General features: G+C 36.0%; 1 pseudogene; it reads right to left on the bottom strand.

Moving 5' to 3' along the window:
• Window positions 1-623: 623 nt before the first annotated feature.
• On the bottom strand, window positions 624-8,104 carry LOC127193009 (histone-arginine methyltransferase METTL23-like; annotated as a pseudogene).
• Window positions 8,105-23,224: the final 15,120 nt, after the last annotated feature.

Genomic DNA, 23,224 nt, shown 5'->3' with positions numbered 1-23,224 from the left:
CTAACAAACAGAATGGGATAACATTGTGCCTTAATTAGTAAATACAAGCCAAAGGAATTTACTCCCAAACTCCTCCGTAGATATTATTTCCACATTTTGCTTTTCTCTGCTTCCAAGAAACACAGAAGGACAGCAAGTGTTCCTGCTTCTTAAGACTGTATAGAATTCAGTGCTTTCTTCAGTTCATGTTGAAAGTGTTTGGTTTCTGTCCTTTAATGCACTCAGTTACTGAGTTGTCAAGCATTTTTCATCATCTTTCCTCAGTGAATTAAGCACCTGGTCTACATTTTCACTCTGTCTGTTCTCTGCAATGCTTATGGCTACATGGTTTCACTTAATCAGCTCATTGAATTCCTCAACTTCCTTGTCTCCAGTAATTTAATTTCTACCAACTGCAGGCACGACAACACAACACACCAAGTTGATGCCCATGGAAGTCTTACAGTTCACCCTATTCGGTCTGTCCTTACTCCTGATCATCACCAAGGTCTGCGCTCAGATAATTAAACCACCTCTTACAATGAAGTGTCCATACAGGGCTTGGATCTTACTGCGATGGGCAGTAGTTCTGACAAGAAAGAGCAAAGAACAGGTTTCTTGCCAGTAAGTACATCAAACAAGCTTCACAACTTCTCCTGAATCCGTTCCTTCTCCTTCTCCTAAATTCCACAGGCAAGAAGTACAAACTTCAGTCAATCTCACACATCATCTGGCATCCTTTATTTGCAGGATGTAGTTCAAGCAATTTGGCACAAACCAGCAAACCAAACAAATAAAGCTCCCTGACAATTTGATACTTGGCTCCTCCACTTGAATTATCTTGTAGAATGCATAACTTATGACCATATATTATTATACATGCTAAATCTTTCTCACTTTATAACTTAACTGCCAATTTTAAAACATTTCATCTTCCATGATAACAGCATGTAGCCTCATAAACTTGTTCATGAACTTCCTAAGAAACACACCAATGTCAATTCCTCAGGTTATGCTTAACACATGGTATTTTGAAACTATTTCATTGAATTATTTATGTTCATATTTTAGAAGTTGAAGTAATAATAGTTATTTTTAGTAGTGATAAACTGTAATTACTTATATTGTGAATATTTTCATGGTCTTTTCTATTGAATATTAAGCACCTTGACAATCATGAAGTGAAATATCAAAAGCTGAGCAAGTTGAAGCCAGACTAAATGAGGGCATGGACAAGGTGGGGTAGGCAAAAAGACTCACCCTTAACAAAGAAGATATGTGCAATTGACAGAGGCTAAAAGAGGGAAAATCAGTTTTCTTTAGTGAGGTGACATTGGGTAGGTCTACCACGTCTGGAGCAGGCCTCAGGCTCACGAGTAAGTGGCTAATACAAAATGGTCCCTGTGTGTGTGTGTGTGTGTGTGTGTGTGTGCGCGTGCGCGTGCACATGCGTGTATACATGTAGGTGTGGGTGTGAGTGTGTTTTAGAGAGGGCAAAAGAACACAGAGTTGAGGACAGTCGAGGACAAACTGAAGAAGAGGGAAGAATATGATCACATATATTGTATACAAAATTTAAAAATAAAAAGCCAAAAATTATCTTTTTAGTGCCTCCCACTTAAGTATGATCTTCCAAGGGAGAGACATTTAGCATTAAAAACTTGTCTGCTGTGTTGAATTTAATGAAAAAAGGCATTATTTCAGATACGCTTCTTTCCCAGGCTCTATTCGCCTTACTTTTTGAGACAGGGTCTCCAATTGAACTGGTGCCTCAGTCATTAGGCTAGACCATCTTAGCAGTGAGATCTAGTAATCTGCCTACTTCTGCCTCTCTAGTGTTGAGGTTATAGGTACATACCACTGCACCTGGGTGCGGGGATCCACAGTCAGGTCCTATTGCTATGAAGCACTCCTCATCCACCATGAGAATGTTAGACCCTGAGCACCTTAAAAAAAGAAGGAAAAGAGAAAAAAAAAAAAAATAAGAATTCTCCAGTTGGAAGACAATGGAATCTAGCTTCCAACCTTTCCAATGCCTAGATTTTCCTATTTTGTATGCTAATGACTAATCAAATCACAATCAGTGTGCATTTTAAAACACAATGCAAATACTGAACACCATTTGGCGATGTAAATATGTGATAATAATTATGGAAATTTCCTTGGATGAAGGGCAGCAAAATAGCATTAATGTGATACTTATTTGTTTGGTCCTAAGTGCCTCCATCTGCCAAAATCATGCTGAGGAAACACTCATCAGGCTTTCAGTTTTCTTCATTCCCATTGGTGCACTACCATATAAGAGCAAGTTATTGTGAACTACATAACAGTGTTTGCCTGTTTTGCTGCACTTTTCTATAATTATTTCTGACCTCTGCATAACTATATGTATAGCTCAGGCTACTTTGTTTCAGTGTTAGATCCTCAGTACGTAAATATAAAAAGGATCTACCATTCAGATAAAGAGACTAAATCAGATGATCATGACTAGGTTGCTCACTTACACTGTCAATGAATTTTCCCACTTGATAGTGGGAGTGATCTGTTTTGCGATACAGCTAACTGTAGCCCGTTTCTTAAGGAGTTAAGTCTGGCTTCTTAGTGAGGCACCATTTTATCTCTGTAAGAGCCATTTCTTGCAGTTTTCCCACCTTGAAACAGAGGTGAGCAAGATGACCTTATCAATAGTTCAAAGCAAATCCACCCTCAGATTTCAAATTATAAGAAAGCACTATATACTGCAGAGTGATCTCTCATGCATAATTTTAAATTATTCCTATAATTCTGCTAAGCAAATTTAGAGATTATTTTTCAGATGAAACATAGAGATATATGGTTTTATTATTCTGATTTGCTTTAATGGAAAATCCAGAATTTTTACTTATTTTCATTAAAAAATACTATTTTTATAAAGGATATTCATATATTTTATAATGTACACTATACCTCTCTTAAACATTAGATAGACGCATAATGTATATATCATAACAATTTCTATTAAAAGAATGTTTTATTAACTTTAACTTTTCAGTACAAAATTCATATATCTATTTATATATTTTAATATAGACATTTTCTGCTGTCTGAAACACAATAGTAAATAAATAATATTTTCTCTATATTATAACAAATATTGTTTCCTCTCCTTAATAAAAGTGTTTATAGCTTTTGTATGACAGTATTTTTATAGGTATATTTGTGCCATCTTTTAATTTTTGACTATTAATAAAAAAATACTGTATGTCAGCATTTTGTTCATTTTTTTATTCCCAGATAATTTTATTTTTGGTTCATAAAATATTAACATATATCCATATACTATACTGGAGATGTTAGTTAGTAATGCATATTATCAGATTTTAATGGTTTTGTTATCTTGTATAATTCGTGACAAAATGGAGTAAGTATTGGTTAAATGCGCATAGGATTATTTAAAATTAGAAGATACTTTTCTAAACTTTCTTTATGAAAGTGCCACTACAGCCTATTTGAAATAATTGATAGGCATGCCTATGTTTAACTGATAATCATATTGAGTAAAAATATTGCCTGATTTTTACATTGGAAAACATGCAAGGTATAAACATGAAAGAAAGGAAAATTAAAGGAGAAATAATGGTGGTTGAAACTAAACTATTCTGGGTCACTACGTGAGATTTTCCTTGTTGCTTTATATTTACATATAATATTTGATATATATTTACATATATCATATATATGATATATATAATACATATACATACATATATATACATACATATATAATATTTACATACAATATTTGATATTTCACCCTATGATGCAGATTATTCAAGTCATAATACACACATAATATATATTATACATACATAAATATATACATATATAGAGAGAGAGAAGTTAATCCTATTTACAGAATATAATAATGATGAATTTAGACTTGAAAGAAAATCTCTGACTCAAAGTTTATGCTACCAGTTTTCTGTGACATTTCCGGTATGAGAAACAAAGACATTCAAAGTCCCTGGTCTAGTGTGTATTATTATGCTAGATTATAAATGACATATCTATAGAAAGAGAGAGATATGATGTATGGCTTCTGATAACACAGTGGGGGTGTCTCATGAATTTAATAACACATTTTCCTGTAAAAGGGATATAATTCAACTGATTGATTTTTCCCCCCCCATGGGACAGATTGAATCGAGGTGTCAATGCTGCACATTTAAACAGAGACATCTCAGAATCCAAATATTAAGTTTCTCTAAAAGGCTATCAGCCAGAATGCAATCTTTTCAGTAAATCTGGGTTGTTGCTAGAGTTGTGGGGAATGTTAGGCAGGACATTAATAAAACAGTTCAGAGAACAAACAATCATGAAAGATTTGCCAGGAATTAGGGAAAGATGATAAAGCATAGTACAGATAGAAATCATCCTGTTACTTATAGCCAGTAGCAAGGATTAAATGAGGAGGACCCTATTAGGTTTTGATAAATTTGGACACTTTAGTCCAACCATTGCAGATTCAGTCTAGGTCTCTCTTTATCATAAGTGCATGAAGTCTTAGGGTCATAGATGCTGATTTTTCATCCGACACTATAATATCAACTTTAAAATGTACAGTCAATATTGAGAATTTATTGTACTTTTTTCTCTTATTCAATTCTTGTTTGGGGGTTTATAGAACATTTATCTGTCCTATGAATTACTACATATATTTTTGTCATTTTAAGGAACCACATATTAACTTGGTCACGAAGTCCATAAGTTCATCCATGAACTATACAATCCTGAATGCAGAAACCCACAGAACAGAGTTTTGGGGAGCAGTGATATATTTGTTGCCGTATTGTGAGCAGTTTGTTCCCTAGGAAATACGCGTTGAGTGCAACATCAGGAATTGTATAGTACCACTATTAGCCTAAACTACTCTATTTAAAACAAGCTTCTGCGAGCGGTCATCACATAGAAGCAGTAAGTTTTGTGTGTGCTTAAAAGACAAAATACCCCTCTCCAAATGAATAACAACAACAACAACAAAAACCAATAGATGTCCTTAAAATATGTCAGAGTCCCATGAATTCATCATGGCTGGTCAGGGAAATCTACAATGGTTTCTTTATACAGCTTTTGAGAGGTACTATTACACACTGAAAGCAATGGGGTCACCATATTTGTAAATGTTGCTGGATCTTCGTTTCTTATTTTTACTTCTTTGAACAGTGTGAACATGAATCTGGAATGTATACATTTGGAATGAACTTACCCAAATCACTGGAGATGATTTGTATATATTGCAAAGCTATAATCAAAAAAGGGCTCATTTGGGTTTTTGAAAACCTTATTTACTTATTTATTTACTTTTATTTTTAATTTATTCACTTTACATTCCGATTGTAGTCCTCTCCCCCTTCTCCTTCTGGTGTCCCCCCCCCTACTTTACCCACCTCCCCTAGTCCTTAGAATCTAGGAGCCCTCCTCCCCTATCATCTGACCCCAGCCTATCAAGTCTCATCAGGACTGCCTGCATCCTCTTCCTCTATGGCCTGGGAAGGCCTCGCTCCCAGGAGGAAGTGATGAACCAGTTGATACCACAGTCTGTGTCAGAGGTAGCCCATACTCCACATATTATGGGACCCACAAAGAGACTGTGTTGCCTATTGATGACATCTGAGCAGGGGGTCTAGGTCCTCACCATGCGTGGTTTTGGTTGGTGCATCAGTCTCTGCAGCCTCCCACTCATCACCCCACCACCACCCTACAACCCCTGGCCCAGATATGTTGGCTCCCTTGGTCTCCTTGTGGAGCTCCTGTCCCTTCCATGTCCCTGTATTCCCCAACTCTTCCATACGATTCCCTGTGCTCCACTGCAAAGTTTGGCTGTGAGTTTCACCATCAGCTTCAAATCTCCCTCCTGCTGAGTGGAGTCTTTCAGAGGATCCCTATGGTAGGCTCCCATCCTATTCCTTCTCTTCAATCACTTCCTGTCTGTTCTATTTGTCATAGAGCCGGGCGTGGTGGCGCTTGCCTTTAATCCTAGCACTCCGGAGGCAGAGGCAGGGGGATCACTGTGAGTTCAAGGCCATCCTGGTCTACAAAGTGAGTCTAGGACAGCCAAGGCTACACAGAGAAACCCTGTCTCGATAAACAAAACAAACAAAAAGGAAAAAGAAAGAAAGAAAGAAAGAAAGAAAGAAAGAAAGAAAGAAAGAAAGATATTTAAGCATCTTCCCTAGGGTCCTCCTTGTTAGCTTCTTTAGGCCTGTGTGGAAAAACCATTCCTTTTTCTCTAGATATTGGAAGACTTCAGAACATGGCAGAGACAGCAGAATTTCCCAACATGATGTGTCATTGAAAAAATGTTGCAAAAAGTAAGAAAGGCTGAACATAGAGAACTGTGTGACAATAATTGCCATTGTTTTCTTTTTATTTTCTTCTTCTTCTGGAACAATATGTCACACATATTGTAGGATTTCAGCTTTTTCTGTAAAGGCAGGTAATCATGGGCCAGGCAGCCAGCCTGAATTCTGCAACTGGCCATCTGCACAGCCGTGAACATGTCCCCAGTATCTGAGGCTGCTGCTAGCTATTACCGACAGAGGAAACATGTGCGCACGTGGAAAGCACCTGGCACACATTCTTAACTCAGACCAATGCACAGTACATGACTGAAATGAACTGGTTTTACATTATATTATACTATGAATATTGATACTGTGTTACTGAAGTATATGTTGAAAATATTTTTATGAGAAATTTGTTCTTGGTCTTTAAAAGTCCTTGTTGGCTTAGTTTAGGAGGCCATTTTTTTTAAAGACTTGGGAACTATAAAATTAGCCGCATGTAATTATGATATAAAATTATTCATCAGAAAATTAAATATGCAAGTGTTATCAAATTAATTGATTACAGAAGAGAGTTTCTTTGAACGGATGCAATAACTGTTTATTTTGGTCCTTGAAAGAACTACCAGGATTTTGAACATATAAAGTAAACTGAAATATTTAGCATTAAAATTAAGTTATATAGATAAGATTTCTTTTTAGGCTGTATCCTTTCTGAGAACATGCAATTAATGTCTTCATTTTTCTATTAACAAGGGGCATCTTCCCCCCGCCCCCCAAATACAAAACAAAACCAACAACAACAAAAAGAAAAGCAAGTGGGTAGTCACTGTGATGATCCCTTTGCATTGAGATCTTGGCTACTTTCCTTTGACTCCTTTTTCAACTAGTAATGCCTACCTGTGCTTCAGAAGTCAGTACCTAAGATTATTTTCTTTATTTATTTCTTTTTCTTTTTTTCATTAAAAGAAAAAGATTTATTATGTATACAGTACTGTGTGTGCATACGTGCTTGCATGCCAAAAGAGAGCACCAGATCTCACTATAGATGGTTTTGAGCCAAAATGTGGTTGCTGGGTGAACTCAGAACCTCTGAAAGAACCACCAGTGCTCTTGAAACTTCTGAGCCATCTCTTCAGCCCCAAGACAAACCATGGCAGTTACTCAGTCTTGAAACTGTTCTTTGCAAAGGAGATAACCAGAATTTCAACAGTATGTCTCCCTGGAAGGGTAGACTGCTATATCTTCCTTGTCTGCATCAAAAGACTGCAGAAGAATACGGACACACTGCATATCCCACTCGTAGAGCAAGCCTTCAAGTGACCAGTCAGTGCTTCTGATTCAAAGAACACATCAGATGCAAGAATGATATCTTGTAGTGGCAAAGACAGAAGCTCTTTCGATACGTGGACCCCATGTCAGTCCAACAACTTACACCTGAGGCAGTTATTCATCTGGCAGCTTTGCTAACGGATATCCAGACAGTGAGGAAACTCTGAGCTATCGGGTAGTATTACTTCAGCACTACATTTAGCAGCCAAAATCCCTGGAAGGCTCACTCCAGTTCCAATATAAATGAAGACGGTACTTAAGAATTTAGCTTTTGCCAGCACTGGGGGGTGGGGGGTGGGGGTTAGAGGCTGGCAAATTCCCGTTAGTTTGAGGCCAGCCTAGTCTACAAAGTGAGTCCACGACAGCCAAGGCTACACAAAGAAACCCTCTAAGACATCTTTGCCTGGCAGAAATCTTCTGTGAAAGCACAAGTATTGGGCCAGGACTACAGCACACGGCAAACCATACATCCCATACTAGATATGAGGAACTCAGCTGTCCAACAGGGCCTATAGGCTCCAGGGCCTGGCTCCTCCCTAAACCAAAAGTGCTGGGTCTGAGCAGGGTTGCTGGGCAGAGGGTGTGGGGAGGGACCCAGGTCAGGGCGGGTGGAGGGAGATAAAGGGGCACAGGAGCCAAGCAGGACGCTCTCCAAACCAATTATTTTCTTTACTCTTAAACATCTAACTGAATTGATGTTCAAAGATCCTGAGACTGGAAAAGTATACTAACCCAAAGATCTTCACTTTTCTTTTGAAATCCTGGGTAATATGTATAGTGGGTAGTAACGAAGCCTCCGTATCTACTAGAGGCTCAGCATGGCATCATAAAGACATATAATTCTGGGACATATAATTGATATATTGTGCTCAAACTATGTGCTTAGAACACAAGATCTGAGGTGAAACAGAACTGTGAAATCATTTAGAGAATTTTGGTACGAGACTGCCTTAAAATAAAATGCGTTATTATGTGTTTTGTTACTAATATATACAGGCAACACACGTCTGACCTACACCATGCTCTTCTGGATAGAGACAGTTCATATCAGCTTCATATCTTTCCTTGTGCCTTTCCTGGGCCTATTTTTCTTTTTGTTTCTCTTTTGCTTTGTTTTAGTCTGATGTGCTCATTTTTTGTTCGTATTTTTTCTCTTATTATTACCCTAGGACCCTGTTTGAGAGAGAGAGAGAGAGAGAGAGAGAGAGAGAGAGAGAGAGAGAGAGAGAGAGAGAGAGAGAGAGATAGTTAGTGAATCTGAATGGGAGGGAGAGGTGGGAGAAAAAGGGGAGAGGGGAAACTGTAACCAAGATATATAATTAAAGAAAAAAATCTGTTTTCAATAAAGGGAAAATAAAAACAACAAAGCTAAATTTTACCTCTTTAATGTCTTAAAATAATAAAATTATTGCAAATGTATTATAACTCAATTATTCTTTAAAAATTATTTCACTCTTACTTTCTTCTATCACAATTAAAAGATTGGAAATACCATAACGCCAATGATAAAATGAGGACTCAAGAAAAAAATGAGAATGTCTATTTTCAACATGGTATGACATCTTAATGTTTGTCTGTCTCCCACCTGTCATCTATCTATTCTAATATAGAGAGAATAATAATGACAGAAATGGAACAACTATTACAATAGAAAGCATTGTTTTAATCACACTGCTATATAAAATAGCTAAAGATTCAGAAAATTGTCTATTGTGGATGTGTTTCAGCCAATAATTGTATCCAGAAATATGCATCAAGTCTGATAAACAATAAGTAGGTAAATGGATAGGTGATAGATGATGGGTAGATAGGTGATAAAAGATAGATTAGAAAGAAGATAGATGATACATGGTAGATAGATAGATAGATAGATAGATAGATAGATAGATAGATAGATAGATATCAGTGGATGGATAGATATGTGACAGACAGACAGACAGACAGATATGTATGACAAATATAATAGAAAAAGTAGCTCCTTAGGGAAGGGAAGACTGATGTCTGTTCCATCTTAACTAGTAAGGCATAGTTAATTTGCCATTTTTCTACCACTTAGTTATATTTGGTCCTATAAGCAATAGTTGATGCCTCTCCATATCTTTTTTTTTTATTACTCACTTCATCAATGTAAATGTTACTATCCACTGGAAATATTTTTATATGTAAGCCCCAAGATGATGGTTAACCAGCCAACTAGGTATCATCTGATACAGAAAACTTGCCAAAGAGTATTAGCCATCATCCTGGCTAAGAACATAACCTTATATGGACTATAACATGGTGACAGTAAGGATCATAAAATGGGTGATTATCCAAGATGGTTCCAAAGAGTCCTGAATATGATCACATGTCTTCTCACAGGAGAGACACAGAGAAGAATTTTACATTCATAGAAAAGAAGGTGGTATAAAAATGAAAGATACTTATGTATTCTCATAGCTATTGAAACATGTCTTATTACCAATCCCCCAAAGGTCAAGAATGGTTTGCATAAGCTAAGCCATGCATACTGATGTAACAGATCTTTTCTCTGTGTTTCCCTGTGTGCTTGTGTGAATGTAAAGGAAAACTTCCTACTAATACATGTGAGCGAGTGCACTCCCTACTACTAGCAGGAAACATGAAACTTCTATATTAGAGTCACATGTCTCTTTTGACCCTGGTATTCACACCAAGTAGTCCAGAGTCAGCCATTAACCCTTATCTCTAGAGGTCTTGCTATATTCTCCAAAGCAAGTATATATCTTTTTATTGCTATCCCTATGATTGTTAATTTGTGTTATTGTTCTCATCTCCTCTCCTCCTGCCTCCAATATTCCTTCATCTTTCACTCAACACCTTTTTCTCCAAAAAATGACTTATGTTTGTAATTTTATCATTTCATTTTGTGTGAGGACGATATTTTTGTTCAAATCCTACTCACTTTTTAAATATAGTTTGGTTATTTATTATTTTTATGTGTAGGAAACTGCTTTACTGTAAGAAGTCTAACCACAGTAGAATATGTACTTTTCCAAGAAAAGTGTGGCCCCATTGTAGACCTGCTACAACACTCTCTCCCTTTCTATCTCCTTACAAAAACAAAAACCTTAGTAAAGGCAACAGATTTTTAACAGCATCTCCTGTATCTTTCCAATGCTTATTTTGCATAATAAGAGGATAAATGTTACACATATATACATACACCCACACATATATATGTATGTATGTATCTCATAGATAAAGCATGTTTGAATTTTTGATCTTAGCCATTCTGATGAGTGTAAGACGGAATCTCAAAGTTGTTTTGATTTGCATTTCCCTGATGACTAAGGAGGTTGAGCATTTCTTTAAGTGTTTCTCACCCATTCAATATTCCTCTGTTGAGAATTCTCTGTTTAGTTCCAAGCCCCATTTCTCAATTGGGTTGTTTGGTTTTGTGGTGTTTAATTTCTTGAGTTCTTTATATATTTTGGATATTAGACCTTTGTCAGATGTAGGGTTGGTGAAGATCTTTTCCCAGTCTATAGGCTGTCGCTTTGTTCTCTTGACAGTGTCTCCTGCCTTACAGAAGCTTCTCAGCCTCGTGAGGTCCCATTTATTAATTGTTGACCTTAAGGCCTGGGCTGTTGGTGTTCTGTTCAGGAAGTTGTCTCCTGTGCCAATATGTTCCAGGCTCTTCCCCACTTTTTCTTCTAACTGACTTAGTGTTTCTGGTTTTATGTTGAGAACGGAAATACAAGAAAATGACCTCAAATCCTTAATAATGAGGATATTACTGCCAATCTTGATGACCTGTGTTCTGTCCTCATAACACACATGATGGAAGGAGAGAAGCAACTCCCAAAAGTTGTCCTCTGACCTCTACACACACACTTCTGTGGTATGCATATGTGCAGATTGTGTATGTGTGAGGACACACCAACACACACTGAATAAATGTGAAAAAAATTAAAAATAGGTTGTTAATATAAACATTATATAAAATAAACTTACATTATTTGGGGGTCTGAGAATGCAAGTTGTACTGCAGTATCTATTGTTATGTCTCTTTAGTAATAAAACTTTTAACTATGGGCCCAACCTGTGAACATTAAAATAAAATAAAACAAAATAAAAATCATGTTCTCCAAAAAAAAAAGCATGTTTGATTCCTGATCATAATAATAAAATGAGCATTACACTAAAGTGAATAACAAAAACCTTTGATTTCTTTGTGACTAAATATAGTCATGTTTGCACTAGTCTTTTAAGTATAAAATATCTGAAATATTTTACATTGACATATCACAATTAATGTGTTTCCTGATGAAAATACTAGAATTATTGGAATCTTCAGAAAATAGTAACCTCTTTCTTAGTGTGGGGATCCTGATTTATTTCAATAACTGCTGAGGGATTATAGTAGCTGTGAGAATTTTGTTCTGGTCAGGTATTAAGACAGGGTCTCAAGGGCAAATCATAAAAATAGATGACACTTATGTTCCCTACATCCATGAACACTTCTTTTCTTATAACTATTTTCTGAGCATGAGGTGTTGCTCGATAGCATTATCCATAATAGAACTTAGCAAAAGGGAGTCATTCCTCTCCAACTCTGATGCTGTTTGGTCAACTAGGTTTATATTAATACTATAAACCCTGCTTTTGTCATTTCAGCCTCTTCATCTCAAGAAAATACTTTCTTTGTTCATCAATAAGAACAACTATTTACCAATTAAAAGTTTCACCTTGAGATTTCAGCTGTTCTACAGACTCCACTTGTCTTCCTCGTAAATTAGCACATTTGCAATTTCTTTATAGACTGAAGGAAAACTGAATTAGTTCAAAATCACATATGAGAAATAGAATCAATTTCTCGTGAACCCCTCATCCTGGTGATATTTTGATGAGCCTTGTCTGTTTCTTGTGGCATTTGAAAGGACAGGTTCTTCTTAAAAAATTTTTTTAATCAATTTGAATAAATCCATTAAAGAATCAAAGCCAGTGTCAGATAAAATCTTTTTTAAAAATGTGTTTCATGAAAAATATGACTTGGAAGCTGAAACTGATACTTGACCTGGAGTCTGTACAATAAACACTATGTCAGTGGGCTCCAAATTGCATTCATTTTATATTTTTTTGAGTGTCCCAGTAACCAGCTTCATTGATAATGAGTACTAATATGTAGGGAGGAATCTTTTTTCTGCTCAGTAAATTCAAGAGTGGGTTTAAAATATTCAGTAACCCATGCTGTAAACAGATGGCTCGCCACCCAGGCTTTGTCATTCCATTTATAGAACAAGGAAGAACAGATTCTGTATAATTGTTCAAGGCCCTGGAATTTTCAGAATGGAACATGAACACTGGCTTCAACTAAATGTCATCAACTGTATTAGTCCTTAACAGGATGGGCTTGTCCTCGAAAAGCATTGCTTTCTTTTCTCATCTATCAAAGCTCTAGATACCATCTTTTTCCACATCAGGGTGTTTCGTATGTGTCATTGATAAGTTTAGGTCAAGCTCCTGGAGGGCACGTTGGAGCCTCCACATCACACGTTTCTTCACCCTGTATCAATAGAGATGATGCCTTTCCCAGCACCTCAGGAGGCAGCCTCTCCTAGCTTCCAACCTTTTCCTCTTCAGCTTCCTCTCTTTAACCTTCACTGAAGATAGAAATTAGGGATGCGTCATACATTGGTCTTTGCTGTTCGAAAATCTCTAAGGACTGGCTTCATTTTGTATTCAGAGATTAGAAACTGTGTCTTTAATGTACCATAAGTGTATTGCCCCTCCCTAAATAATTTGTGTGTTAACTGAAGTAGCATAATTAACTTGACTTAAATTAGCATTTTTCTTTCTATTCATGACTTGGCTAAATTTGGTGAACAGACTTAGTTTTCTGCTTATTTCAACTTTGGATATATATTTCTCATTCAGTCTGACTGCTTTTTGTGTGGATTAAGAAAAAAGATGTGAGATTCTTATTTAATTTTAATGCATATATTTGATGACAAATATTAACAATTATTCTAATTTGCATCTAAGGAATAAGAAGATTAAAGAGAAAAAAGAAGAGAAAAGGCAAGGAGGGAAAGGAGAGAAGGAGAGAGGAAGGTAGGGGGAGGAAAAGAAAGGGAGGAAGGGAGAAAAAAGGAGAGGAGACAGAAGAGGAAAAGAGAGGAAAGGGGATAAGAAGGAATGGAAGGGAGGGAAGGGAAAAGGGTGCAGTTATTTCTGACAGTTTGCACACAAGCAACTTTTATCCATCAAGTTCACTTGCTATATTGGAAAAGATCAGGATGCTATCAACAGTCTTTGTGGTAATATCCAATATCATTGATTATAGTTCACCATAACCAATATATGATGATTAAGAATTTCGAAGTGTTTTAGAATGATCAAAATGAGCAACAGACACATGAAATGATCATGCAGTCTTGGGAAACACACCCTGGCAGATAGATGTCATTGCTGGAAGGTGTCACCAATCTTCTATCCCAAGAAACATCCTTGAAATGCCCCAGTATTAAGCATGACATAGGCCATCTTTATTGGTTGGTCAACATTAGGCAAAAGACTTTCAAAACACTATTGACTGTCTATGTAGCACTAGGCTGACTCTCAGTGGTTGAGGATGAGACCCTACTGCTGAAGACATTACATACTTAGGACAGAGGACTCTGATGATTGAATCTTGATATGACCTCTTTCTTGGGCTCTACCTTCCATGATTCCAAAAAAAGCTGTCGAGGGAGGGAAGGAATTATAACCTCATCCATCTGAAACACCTATGAACCATGTCAATTGCCCAGGATGGCAATATTTTCATAAAGATGCAATAAGTAGCATTCACTTCAGTGGTAATCAAAATTGGACTCCTACTCAACAGGCAGAAAATCAGGCCTGGTTCTGGAAACTTAGTCAGCTTCCTAGGACTAGTGAGATCATGGGTGTTAGAAAAAAATCTAACACTGCATCGCATGTGCACGCTCGTGCATCACATGTGCTTGCATGCATGTGTTTATGTATTTATGTAAATACACATGTAGCAAACATAAGAAAAACAGGTTATCAATGTGAAATTGGGGACATAGCAGGGATTTTAGGGATGGTATTTAGGAGGAGCTAGAGGGAAGAGAATAGAAAAATGATGAAATTCTATCTCAATTAAAAGCACAATAAATGTGTTATTTGTTAATTGACACACAAAAAAAAATAAATACACCAGTCACAACAAAATCATTTTAGGGTCTGCCTTCTAGCTTCTGGCTCTGCCACTATATGACTGTACCCGAGTACCCGAAATAGTCTTGTCTTTGTCTCTGACAGCACTGGAGTATTAGGTGTGCAAAGTTATTCCCATTTGTTTACATTTGTGCTGAGGATTTGAACTCAGATCCTCATGGGTGAACAGAAAGCAATCTTACCAACTTAACTGTCTCCCAAGTCGCTTAACACCTTTATAGCTGATTATAGAAATGTGTAGTATAACATAATAGTATATAAAATTTAAACACATGCGTATATATGATTTAAGATTCTTCTAGGCGTTTTTCAGTAAAGATGGAAATGCAAGGAATTTATAGTGAATTAATGGTGGATTTTTACTGAAGAAAATGAAGATAGGAATGAATCCATTAATTTTAATCTTAGCTTTAAATTTTTAGTCTCAAAAAGTTTCCAGTAGATTGAATGCTATTTCACTATGGGGCTATGCGTTAATGTTATTTTTACAAAACTGTGTTTGTTTCTCAATTTCTGTCTTAACACACCTATAACGCAAATAATTGAGACTTTTTTATATTTCTTTAATAATCATCTTCACAACAGAAGAATTGAGCAGTTATTAATCTATTCTTAACCCTCTACCCTAATTTGGTTTCCTCCCAGCACACATCCCAGAGATACTTGCACTTTGTAGCTTTCCTTGCTGAATTCTCTCTCCTGGTCTGTCTTTCTCGGACATCTGCCCTTGGCTGACTCCACTGCTTCTACTTCTAACTCCTCCTCCCCTGGCTGGCAGGAAGCCCAACCCTGTGCTCTCCCCTGCTCAGCAACTGACTATAAGGTGCCTTGTTGGCATATAAGAGCACAATTGGGGACAGTGTTTTTATACCACACTGTGGCAGGAGATTCTCAGAATAAGGATTGCGACCAGATATGGGGCATACAGAAATCAGCATTTGAATTACTCAATAACCTTATGCCTACAGCTGTGAGAGGCGATTAAGTAGTGAGATCATGAATGGGGCAGTTGCGCTCATAAATATGGTCCCAGAGAACTTTCTTGTCTCTTCTCCTATGTAAAACATACTGAGAAGGAATCAGGAATCAAGCCCTCTGGAACTGTATAATTTTCCAGAACTTTATTAAGGACATACCAACCTGCAGAACCCTGAAGCTGTGTTTATAACCACTGTGTTGTATTTTGTTACAGTCATATAAATGGACTAAGACAAGCAGAGAAAAGTACAAAAGAATTAGTAAATTGTATTTGTTATAGTAGTACAGTCACAAATAATTTACTGGTAGATATATTCTAAACATGCCATCAGGCAATAAATTCATTGTATGGATGCCATAGAGTTGGTACACGAACCTACATGATTCAGCCTGCTATTCACACTGGTTATTATGGTATAGTTTCTTGACCTTTATATATAAACCGACCATACTATATATTGTAGGCAGAGTTACCACACTGGTGTTTATGAATATGAACATTTGAGTAGAATGATACCATTTTACAAATAAAACGTTGCAATAGAATAGAGTATTTATGGGGACGTGTTGGCTACACTGAGCTCTGAGTGATTGTGTGATGAGTAAAGGTGAGGCTGCGAACTATACTGTTTTCTAAAATGCACTTTGTAGTGCTGCAGAGTTAAATTATCCTAAATTGATTTTTAATTACTTTTCCATTAATAAATTGGTCTTAGTTCATGCTAACAATTTTACGTTAGAAACTTTCAAAGTGGATAAAAGTTCTGGAGTGTTTTGTAATCACACATTATTCAAAGATATTATATAGCTACACAGCATTATTTTCTATAATATTTAATGCATATGAAATATGTGTATATGTGAAATATATGTGTTTATATAAATATTAACACATATGTATATATTTATACATATTCATGCCTTTTATCTAAAATCTATGATAAAAGAACTCACACTCATTACCTAGGATACCTATGTTTGGAATAATCAATATTGTTGTTTTAACCTTGGCATCTTATCCTGTTGAAAGATCAGGCAGTGTCAGTGAGACAACTGTCATTTCCCTGAAAACAATGCTTACTTATTATATACCTCTTAAGAGACCAGACTGGGTGAACATTTTGGTAATTATAAGTAGATTGAAGATACTCTGATATAATAGGAAAATACAATATATTATGATAAACAAAACAGACACTGGAAAGATAGCTAATTACTATCATTGCCAATTATTTAATACAGTACATAATTATTTTTCTGTATTTCCATGTGTATAAATGGCAGGTATCTTACACCAGCATCAGCCTTATGAATACATTACGAGGATGCATGAGTGATGTGTTGTACTAGGAGCCTATAATAGAGAGCTATGGCATTGCTTAGTGATGGAGACAACAGTAACCTTAAGGTACCACCATTGTTTGTTAATCTGTTGTTTTTTAAAACATAATTTGTCATGTAACTACACTAACTTCTTAACATTATTTCATTTAAATAATTTTAATATCTCTACCCTCAGTATTTTTCTTACAGCTCAACAATCTTAAATAAGTTTCCCTGAAAATTATAGAACTGAGATGAAAACAAAGGCTAACCCTAATCAAATCATAATATTGGATATTTCAGCCAAATATATTTATTTCTATGTGTACAATATATTTGTAGCCAAAGCTATAAGATACAGGTATAAATCCCGGTGATATATTAGTTAAAATATACTTTATAATATATAGTAACTATATGTTATACAATTTTGTTGTGATTTGATAGGTTAATATTCATGATCTATTTTTCTATTAAGCATTCTATGCATGTATATATGTTCATATGGGAATGTGTGTTATATATGCAATATTGTGTACAAAGTGTGCATATATGGTTATATATTCACACGTATATTTATATCATACATTGCCCAAAAACTGGAAATCAAATTTATAGTACCAGAAACCAACTTCTATTCGAATTAGTAGAAATAACACCAGAACAAAATAATTAGAGGACTATTATATAAATATATAAATAATGAAATAAATAAAGTACATATTTAATTTTTTCTCATTTATGGAATCATTCACTGTAATAATTTTTAACAATGTAAAAAACGTAATACAACATAATGAAAAATATAATTTTCTACAAACTACCTCTTATAATAAACTGTCTAGCTCAAATAAGACAGAAACTTCCAATTATACAAGCCATAACAATGTTTTTAGATGCTATTATATATATCAAAATACAGTGCCCAGAAACAAAACAAAATAAAACATTACTACTGATGGACATGTTGTCATCACTGGTGGTTTCAGTCTGTGCTATGGATTTCCAGGTTCTTTGCCTCTCACCCAAAGAACAGCTTTGCAAAAAAAGCAGAACTTTATTTGTCTCAAACCAATAGTGCAAGTGACACAGAGAGAGAGTGAGAGACTGTCAAGACTGACAGCAGCCTCGTGAGTAAGGGTATTAAGACACCCTAGTTAATTTTCAGGCCTTCCTATTTTGGGGCTCAATAGAAAGAGGAATGGCTGCTAACAGGTGTAGTTTGGGTTGGTCTCTGTTGGGACTTATTGAGTCATACCTTCCCTTTTTTTTTTTTTTTTTTAGTTTTTTTCTTTTTTTTAAATATATTTTATTAATTTATTCATGTTACATCTCAATTATTATCCCATCCCTTGTATCCTCCCTCCCCTCAATTTTCCCCTTACTCCCCTCCCCTATGACTGTGACTGAGGGGATCCTCCTCCCCCTGTATATGCGCATAGGGTATCAGGTCTCTGGGAGAATGGGGAAATAGAAGGATCCAGAGAGTCCTAGAAACCTACTAGAAGAACATTATGATGGGCAGATCTGGGCCAAGCAGTCCTGCTCAAACTATGGCACCAGCCAAGGACAATACATACAGTAAACTTCGAACCCCTACCTAGATCTACCCAATGGACAGGACATTCTTCACAGTTGAGTGGAGAGTGGGGTCTGACTTTCACACGAACTCTGGTGCCTCATATTTGACCACGTCCCTTGGATGGGGAGGCCTGGTGGCACTCAGAGGAAGGATAGCATACCTTCCTTTTTACTACTGTGCATGCTTCTTCCCACAATGCATTTGATTTTAGTCATAGGTGTATGATGCTAAGTCACCAAAAAAGGACATGATTAAACACAGTTTTGCCTATGTATGTGTCCCCCAAAAGTTCAAGCTGAGGTGGCTCTTTTATTCTTCATAGTAGAATGATACTTGAATAGAAACTTCCAAATGTGCTTTCTACCAGTGATGAGGAGACTTACATTATTTTCAGAGATGGCAGTAAGTGCAGTGCAGCCCAGGTGGGAGAGATGGGGAGTTTTCAGTTTGTTAGATGCACTATTTGAAGAGAGACGTGGGTGTACAACTTATGTTCAAGTGAAGGAACTAAGCTGCCAAGCACATTATTATGGGATGTGGGTGTCAACAGCCAAAACAAAATGAAGGTCCCTACATAAACTACCTCTCATGCTTGCTTATCATTTCGTTAGAATCTGTGCTTGTCTATGTATACAGCTCTGTCACTGCAAACAGGGTTTTGCTATTTTTTTCATGTATATATCTTCTTATTTCTCCTCTGCCTAATTGTTCTGGCTAAAATTACCATTATTATAGTGAATAAAAGTTGTGAGAGTATTGTTTTTAATATTAGAAATACCTGAATATTTTCCTGTTCAGTATTCTATTGCCTATATATAAATCACATATAGCTTTTATTGTAATCCTTTATTGTTTAATCACATGCAGAGACATTAAGCTATAGTCAAGAATAATTTTCAAGATGAGTATGTCTTTGGTAATTCCTAAGTTATGAATTTGGTATGTGAACAGGAATTACAGAGATCAGCACCTTATGAAAAATATATCCAAGTACCAGGAAAAAAATGAATTCAACAAAGCATGGCTGAAATCTGACCTTGTTAAAACAGACAATAAAGGTGTTGTGTCCAAGTCATTCCATGCCACCTCTCTATTTACAAACTCCACAGAAAGAAGCAAATTTGTGAAATTCTGCGATTTTCCTATAAATAGAGAAGTTGACACTTCATATAATGGAATTCTGTTCACAGACTTGGCACAGTAACTTTGCTAGTAAGGGTATATCTTTAAAATACCTCTAGATCTGGAAGCAAATCAATGTGCTCCAAAGATAACCGACCTTGGCTCATTTAGCCAAGTAACTGGTATAAGACACTAAGTGTTGAAATCCAACCGGGCATGCTTCATGTTGAAGCCAACTCCTCTGATAGGAAGGTCAAATTGCTCTCGGTCTGTAAATCTTTTCTCTTATGTTTGTTGGATACAAACAAGATTATCTATAGGGACAGCAAGTTGGTCACATACTTAAGACAAAGAAGACTTTGCCTTTGCATAACAGAGCTCTGCAAATTACATCAGAATTCTCACCAAAAAAAAAAAAAAAAAAAATGTGAAGAAATAACGCAGTGAAAACCAAGAACTATAAGAATTACAGCTTAAGAGAACAGCGTAAGTGCATGGAAAATATATGGCTTTATAATAGAACCTCTCTTACAATGGAAGATTCTAGTAACAAGTGCTATTGTTTGGAAATTTTGACTGCACATATTGTTTATGTACAGCAATAATTTGACAATCATTGCAGGTGCTCTGTGACTTCGTAAGAGGATCCTTTTATTTCCTTCTTAGCACTTGTTCTTAGTGTTATACTGTTTGGCCTTGTCAAGAACCACAGTCCCCAGTCTGAGTAGCATATAAAATTGTTTTTGTGAATAGTACCAATGTTAATATTAGTTAGTATATCACAAAGATACTTATCTATGTTTTGAAAAGTACATAAAATTTTGCATTTTCCTTCTGCTTTGAACACTAATTTCACCTTTTTCTCCTATGTGTCATATATACAAAAATAAGCTATATTTATTTTCCATGAGGATTTCCTAAGGTCAAAAAAGTTAAAGCCAAAAGTCATATTCCTGGCTTCTTTTTGATCCATTGAAAGCCCTCAAATGATATTAATATTGATTTGCAGAAAAAAGAACTGACAACAGATATTTTCAAGCAAATATATACGTTTTAAGTGGTCTATTATTGATGTATGATAAATGCGAAGACATTACTAGAAAATAGAATCATAAATCAGACCTGAAAATAAGACATCAGGACTTTAATTTTGAGAAGATTCAGTTCATCACTAGACCAACCATTGTTCTCAGCAATGGCTCCTACAACACCAACAAACAGTACCTTTCTGATTGTGGCTCTACCTATCAAGCATAGACATTGTTTACACCTTCATTCTTCTGCACAAAACCTAGTAACAGGCATGACAAATGCATCCCACTCTTTAGATGCTGTGGATGGCCTAGAATTGCCTGTAAAGGGGGACTTGATATGGCAGATGGAACTGGATTCCTAACCAACCCTTCTTAAATGGTAAGATGGTCCTAGATTATCTGGACAGTCTCAGCACAACCTCTGAGACCTTTCCCAGTTGATGTAAGGGGTGGCTATCAGAAACAAAGAGATGGTAAACAGGGAAGAGAGAAGATGAAATTTCTTGGTCTGAAGATGGAAAATGGAAAGGTGTGGGTGAAGGACTGTGAGCTTCCACTCTGAGAAAGCAAGGGAGATTCTAGGACCTCCATCAGAAAGTATTCTGACACTTTGACTTCAGACAGTAACGCCTATATAGAACTCCTGATACCTAGAATTGATAATAATGAGCTGAATTGTTCAAAAATGGTTACTTCTGTTATTTCCCCAACAGCAATAAAATTCTCATAATAATCATTACTTAATTTTGTGAGCCCACAATACTAATAGGTACAATGCGGTGTCTTGTGAAGCAAATTTGTTGTATGAGAAACCTAAAATATATTTCTTAAAAATCTCTGGGAAAATCTTATATGAGAAAATTAAGATCCATGCAAAAACCTTTCTATTGAGAAATATTTGAACAAATATTGGTACATGTCTATTTACAAATTATTTCATTCTAGATACCTTCAGCTGTTACTGCATCTCAGATCATTACTACTCTCTTAGGTCAGAGGTATAACTATTGTTTCAATTGATTTATTCAAATCACTGCCTTGATAAGCACTAAACAGTGAGGCATGTAATTATGTGATTTTTCTAGAAATTAGCTACACAATTTAGAATTTACTAAATTATTATAAAGACAAAAACCTGTGCAGATAGAAATTGAGTAAATACATACCCATATTTTAAATAAAATAGACTTTGAATTCATGGAATATTAATTAGGATAGCCTCAAGCTATCATTTTCCATGTATAGCACACTCCTAGAAAGTTCAGATTCATGACTCAAATATTATTTTTGAAATACCCCACAAAGTTCTTTTGTGGGAAAAAAAAAACCATATTCCACCCTAACTATTAGAGAGTGAGTGCCTCTCCTTGGGAGAGCTTGTCTACTGTGATTACATAAAATCACCATAATGCACTGTTATTTTCTATAGTAGCACACAGAAACATGCCTACTAGCGCTCTGGCTTATGGCGGCCTTATTACTTGGTAAAGCTGTAAACCTGTTTTCACAAACTCTACTGCTCTGTGTTTTCCCTTTACACTGTGTGTCCCTTGGCAGGGTTTCTGAAGTGCGAAAGGAGCAAGGGGGAGAATCTAGCAGTCTATTTCTGGAGGCTGCAGTACAGATTGCTACAACGCATAGCTGAGAACTCCTGTTTCCAGCATCACTGTTTTCTGACAGTCACCCCAATAGCTCAGCAGGCGTTGTTAGTGCCATCTTGCCAGGTATATGATTTATACTTGATAAGTAATTTGGATCTTGGCCTCTCATTTCCTAAGCTGTCAGAACGTGGGCTTCCCAGAAAGGCAGCTTGCTTTAGATCCTACAGGGTGAAGAGTGATTCCCATCCTTCAAATGACCATTAAAGAAACAGCCTCATCTGGTACACTCAGTCTCTCTCTAGATGCCTATAGGAGTCAGGAGGGCCAAAAAGTGGGGAAGGACTAAGGAAGAACAGGGTGAAAAATTAATACCAATTTAATAGGAGAATAAGCCTTTTGATGCTAGCCAAAAATAATACAATGATAATATAACATAATCAGAAATAATTTCTTTATTTAAGAAATAAAAAAAATTTAGAATGAGATTAACTTTTAATTAAACTCTTATTCTTATAATTGAATCTGTAAGTTTAACGAATATGTTTGTGCCAGTTAAATTTTCTCTATTTATTTTTTTAAGAAATCTATTTTATAAGCTATGTTAAAAATAGCTTTGATTCTGATGTTCTATTTCTAGTTGTTTGTCGAGGATGAATTTCATTATTCAAATGCACATGTTTCATAAGTGGGATATTTTTAAGATATAAACAAATGAAACAGTCTTTGTCTATGGGACTCAGAAAG

Source organism: Acomys russatus, chromosome 8, assembly GCF_903995435.1.
Source record: "Acomys russatus chromosome 8, mAcoRus1.1, whole genome shotgun sequence".
Taxonomy (NCBI): Eukaryota; Metazoa; Chordata; class Mammalia; order Rodentia; family Muridae; genus Acomys; species Acomys russatus.
This window is presented reverse-complemented; position numbering and strand designations above follow the sequence as displayed.